Genomic DNA, 6,071 nt, shown 5'->3' with positions numbered 1-6,071 from the left:
ATGATTTTTTTATTAATTTTTAGGAATTTTGTTTTAGCTACAGTTTTTCCCAACCTTCTTATTTTTGTCCCCATCTGTCTACTATTTTTAATGCCAAATTCACAGTTTCACACCTTAACATGCTAACATTCATTAAATCTTTATATCTTTATGTATGTGATTAGGGCCGTCCAAACCGCTCGACGCTCGAACTCGCTCGCCGCTCGCTCGAAAATTGCTCAGAAAATGCTCGCTCGTTTTTTCGCTCGATTGAAAACGAGCCGCTCCGCTCGGTTCGATTTGTAAACGAGCCAAGCAACGAGCAAGGGTATGCTCGGTTCGGCTCGGCTCGTATATTTTTAATTTATTTTATATATAATTATATATGAACAAATATATAAATATATAGACAAAACACATAAATATAAGCTTACAATTATTTTTACCCCTTAAAATTTTTCATATTCCGTCAATTTTATAGTTTTATTTATTCAATTCAAGTTTTTAGAAAACTAAAAGTTTGTTTACATGATCATTATATCTCACTCTAAACTTATTTATAATAAAAATTTACAATATATTATATGTTTGTCTAAAAACTACTAATTTATTTATAAAATATATTATTTACAACATTCAAATTTGTTTCTTATTGAATTTTTTTAAGTGAAAAATAAATAAATAATGCTCGAAATCGCTCGATGTTCGATCGAAAAATGCTCGATTCGATTTTGGCTCGTTTGGGTTTTCGCTCGGTTCGAATTTCAGCTGCTCGGTTTGGTTCGGTTGTAAACGAGCCAAGCAATGAGCAACCATTCGCTTGGTTCGGCTCGGCTCGGCTCGTGAACAGGCGAATAGCCCTATATGTGATCTGGAAAAGGAAAACCAAAAAAATGAAGAAAAAAGAAAAAAAAAGATGAAAAACACGCTATATATACCCTACTTAGGTCAGGCCGTCACCATTGCAATTATCACCATCGTCTCCTCACGACTCACGACTATCACTGTCCGCACTCACGACTAAAATGTTAAACCCACCTTTTTTTGTAGCATAAATATTTATTTTTAGGGTACATATTTTTGGTTTGTTTTGTGCAAATTTCTAAAACAGATTTGATGTATTCACAATAATGGCACAAAATTTTGATAACAATATTCATCTCCTGTTACAGACGCAACGGAAGTAAGATAGTGGGATCCGTTGGGGTGCTGATCAAGGACATGATGGCCATCCTCTAAAAGATGATGGAATACTTTTGTTACTAGCAACGAGTTAGTGGCTGGGGATATATTTCTTGGGTACTATTCTTTTTGTTCATTTATGTCTATTTATCTGTCGCATTTAGTAACATTTTAATAGACGTTTATGATATATCTGTACTTATAGGGGAGGAAATGATGAATTAAGTGTTGGAGTTGGACGTCAAACTCGTCAACATAGCATTATGCCATCTTCGGTAATTTCTACACAGAGCAAGCATTTGGGTGTGCTTGCAACTGCATCATATGCGGTTTTAAGTTAACTCAAATCGGGTTAGTGGTTTACTACAAACCAAGGTATGAATGATGAATCCCAAATTACTTGAAAGAAAGTGAATCCCTCATTTTTTTTCCTTATAATATCTCATAAGTGCTGGACTTTTTGCAGGACAAGTCAGTTTATCGTAGCGTTAAACCACTTTATAGAAGCTGTAAACAATGCTTTTACTATTGGCATCACATTTAAAATGGGGTTTGTGGGTGAGGAGTCTCTGAAAGACTAAGATGAAAACGATCTGCAAAAGTTGCAAGTACTGCGTGCACTGTTTTGGATGCGAAAAGTGCAGGTTCGAGGGCAGCCAATGCAGAGCGTGCACTGATTTTATGCAAATGCAACTGATTAACTTGTGATCCATCACTTGCTTGTTCTAGGTTTAGCTTTTTAATCATATTCGATAACACAGTTTAGTGTTTTTAATTAAATTCTATTTGGTTATCATGATCAAATTAAACATAGTCACTACTAGAAAAATGGCTTTTAATGACTAACAATTTATGACCCGCGGCTATTTATGACTCGCAAAGACGTGTGTCATAGAAAAAGAGTCATGTTTTCTAAAAAATAGAAGATTTATGACTCACTGTTTTGCGAGTCATTAAGCAGGAGTCATAAAATAAAATAAAAACAAAGATTTATGACTCTCTTTTTTGCGAGTCATTAAATGCTAGTCATAAAATAAAAATTAATAAAAGAAAACTTGTCAATCAACTAAACAAAACCCTTCACCCATCTAACCCGACCCGTTTTAAAACCCTTCACCCATTTCAAGTTTCAATCACCCATTTCTCCCTCCCATTTTTCCCTCACAAGATAAAATACCAAATGAAAAGCTAAAACACCAGACCCGTTTCAGGGGGTGTTTGGCCTAGCTTTTATTTTTTAGCTTGTGTTTATATTTTAAAGTAGCTTATAGCTTATTTTCTAGTATTTGATAAGCTCTTTTTAAGTGTTTGGATTAGCTTATATTCTACAAGTTGATTATAAGTCTTAATAAGTTGTTAAATCCATCATTCTTTAATTTGTTTTAGTAATAAGTTGCTTCAATATTATTAATCCATCACCATTTGAAGGTAAATGAGTAATTTTCCCCCTTAAACAAATAAACTTCTTTAAATAAGCTAAAAAATCATCTTCAAATAAGCTTCTACAAATTGGCTTATATAAGCTTATAAGCATAAGCTAAAAAAGCTAAAAAAGCTAAACCAAACACCAAGTTAAGCTTATTTTATATAAAAAAGCTAAATAAGCAATAAGCTTTGCTAAATAAGCTAGGCCAAACACCCCCTCAATCACCCGCCACCATGACTCTCTAAAACACCACACCACCACCGAGAACCTCCCGGCGTCACCCACTAGACCACCACCGTTCCTCGGCGTCACCACCAGACCATCTCCGCCGCTGCACTTCCTCGGCGCCGCACTTCCTCACCACTGGTGGGAATCTCCGGCGCCGTACCAGACCACCACCTCTCCGCCAAACTTTTGAGAATTGCCTAAACAGGTATATCATTATCATAAACTTCTAATACTCTTTGTTTACACACCTGTATAATTGCCTATGCTTAATAAGAACTGTATAATTATACAAGTGTAATACTGGTTTCGTTTACACACCTCCTATGCTAAATTTCTAATACTTTTTGTTCATTGTTTCATCATATGTGCTGATTTTGGCTTAATATGAACTGGTAATTAAAAGTTATTTGTATGTGTGTATGTAGATTTGCACTTAATATGAACAGATTTGTATGTATGTGTGTTAATTGTTGTGATTTTAGGTGGATTTTACATGTTAGTTTTTTAAACACAATGTATATTTAATTGTTAATAGGTTTGTATGTGTGCAAACGAGCCGAACCCGAACTATACGTTAAATGTTGTGATTGTAGGTATATTGTTAACATTAACTCTATTGACACAATAATGACCGTGTAAAAGAATTTTATTCAAGTATAAATTTTGATTTTATTTTCTGTCATGGTGTCAAAGTAGAAACAAATGGAGATCGATAAATCATGCACAATAGTGATGTGCATGCACGCGCGCGTTGACCCGATCTGCACGCGCGCTGATCCGGACTGGGTTTACTTGATACCATAATTAAACTAAAAATATTTAAGTTGGTCGAATTAATATATAAAAACAAATAGAATATTTAAAACGACATTTAGAGCATGTTTGTGATTGGGTATGAAAAACGTTTATTGGCTTATTAGTGTTTACAAAAAGCTAATGAAAACCTGGTTCTTAATATAATAGTGTTTTAATATGTTAGCAATTCATGAACTTTTAATACTCTGCGCGCGCTGTGACCCAAACTGCGCGTGCGCGCTGAACCGGACTGCGCGTGCTCGCTGAACCGGACTGCGTGCGCGCGCTGACCCGGACTCTGCGCGCGCGCTGACCCAGATGGCGCGTGCGCTGATAACCGAACTGCGCGCGCTGACCCGGACTCTGCGCGCGCGCTGACCCAGACTCTGCGCGCACGCTGAATCGGACTCTGCGCGCGCGCCCTGACCCGGAATGTGCGCGCGCTGACCCAGATGGCGCGCGCGCTGATTCAGACTGCGCACCCAGACACTGCGCGCGCGCTGACCCGGACACTGCGCGCACGCTAACCAGACACTGCGCACGCGCTGACCCGGACTCTGCGAATTTTTGTATTGAAGTGAATGCTTTTTGCTTCAAATAATGTATAAATATGCATGGATTGCGAATTTTGGGATCTGAATTTGATTGAACTGAACTGAGGTTTGTACCCTACAAATTCATTTGATTTAACTACACAGGCAATATTTCCTTCTGCTTTTTGGTATACATGAAAAACTGTGCTTTTTAATAGTGGCCAAAAACTTTTTTACAGTGTTTCTTCTTTTTTTTTTTCATACGCATGTATAAGAATTACAGCAAACCTTCATAAATCAAGAAAGATAATATATAATGACCCAGTCCCAAAATATTTATATACTTGTCAAGTACTGCTTGATGTGTTTAGTATAAAAAGGAAATATCTTTAAAAATTTCATTTACACTAGTGTACACATAATTAAGGTTGAAGAATGTATTTACTCCGCGCGCGCGCTGAATCAGTCACAGCGCGTGCGCTGACCTGAACATGTACATTTTTCGCAAAAAAACTGCACGCGCGCGCTGACTCGATTCACTGTTGTGTAGATGCAAGAAACCGGAAAGGATGAAGAGGAGATTGATAGGTCATTGTTGTGGAAGAAAGCAAGAGAACTAAAAACAGGAGGTTTATGCAAATAATTATCGATGCGCAAGTTATACAAATTATTGAAACATTATATATTATATTCATTGATATATTTAAAAATTTATATTGTAGCGCAATGATAGTGTACGCTGTAAAAACGGGAGCCAACATGCGTATCAAAGTCAACTGGGTCAACAACAAGGTGAGTACTTAATTTCTTTAAATGGAAATTGAACTGCACGCGTTATTATCATATCTTATCTGAACTGCACGCGCGCGCAGATTTGAACTGACTGCGCACGTGCTGATCTGATCCGGGCTCGCGCGCTATTTTGATCTGCACGCGGGCTGTTCTGATATGTGCGTTATTATGATCTGCGGGCTGTTCTGATATTGTATTATCATTCAATCATAATATGTAACTTTAAATATGTTATTCTGTAGTGTCCAACTCAACCGGGAAGTATAGAGTGCGGATATTATATCTTAAACTTCATGAAGGAGATAGTTCGTGACGGATTTGACATACTCGTCAATAACAATGTAAGTGTAATTTACTCTTTTATTGGTTTGTTTTGATCGAATGTGTTTTGACCCGACCAAGTTTGTAACGTCTTTTTTTTTCTTCTTAGGTTGGTGGAGGCAAAGAGGTATACACGGATGCGGATCTTGACGCGGTTCGTGAAGAATGGGTAAGCTATGCGGTTCAGTTTGTTTTTCGAGAATGATTTCTTGTATTGACTAAAAAAATATTTTTTGTAACATTTTGATGTAGGATGCTTAATTAAGAAATGAAATGAAAGGTTTATTTTGTATAATTGTGTCATTAATTTAAATAGTAGAATGCATAATAATAATAATAATAATAGTAAATAATTTTTTTTTTAAATAATACCATAACTCGCAACTTTGCGTGTCATAAATTACAGTCATAAATGAGAGTCATAATGTGTAAGTCATAAACGTGAGTCATGAAATGTGAGTCATAAAGGCGAGTCATAAGTTATGACTTGCGAGTGTGAGTCATAATTGATTTATGACTGGGTTATCAATGACTCGTATTTGCAAGTCATGTGTACCCATTTATGACTCGCAATGCGAGTCATTAAAAGCCTTTTTCTAGTAGTGAGTGTTTTAAGTTATGTTTGTTTGCTCGATGTCAAATTAATTATGAGAACTTGTTTCTTGTTAATCTCACGTTTTGTGAGACGTACCTTTTAATTGCTGTAGTGGTTTATTGTTTTCGGTTATCATACCATTAAATTTCTAGTTGCGCGCAATTAAGATTCAGCGAATCAAATATCGAGTTACTTTGGTTATTTAAATTGTTGCTTAATT

The 6,071-nt window shown here is 36.3% G+C and overlaps 1 long non-coding RNA gene across 1 annotated transcript; it reads left to right on the top strand.

Annotated features, from left to right (window-relative positions):
- The first annotated feature begins 2,824 nt into the window (after positions 1-2,824).
- On the top strand, positions 2,825-5,723 carry LOC143608621 (uncharacterized). Its single transcript, XR_013149292.1, has 5 exons — positions 2,825-3,020; positions 4,694-4,796; positions 4,866-4,935; positions 5,178-5,276; positions 5,366-5,723. It is a non-coding gene; the product is annotated as an uncharacterized LOC143608621 (long non-coding RNA).
- Positions 5,724-6,071: the final 348 nt, after the last annotated feature.

The sequence above is a fragment of the Bidens hawaiensis genome, unplaced genomic scaffold (assembly GCF_021521415.1).
Source record: "Bidens hawaiensis isolate Kalapana, Puna unplaced genomic scaffold, B.hawaiensis_p1.1 tig00419396_1, whole genome shotgun sequence".
NCBI classification, from domain to species: domain Eukaryota; kingdom Viridiplantae; phylum Streptophyta; class Magnoliopsida; order Asterales; family Asteraceae; genus Bidens; species Bidens hawaiensis.
The sequence above is the reverse complement of the archived record's forward strand: the minus strand, read 5'-3'. Positions and strand labels throughout refer to the sequence as shown.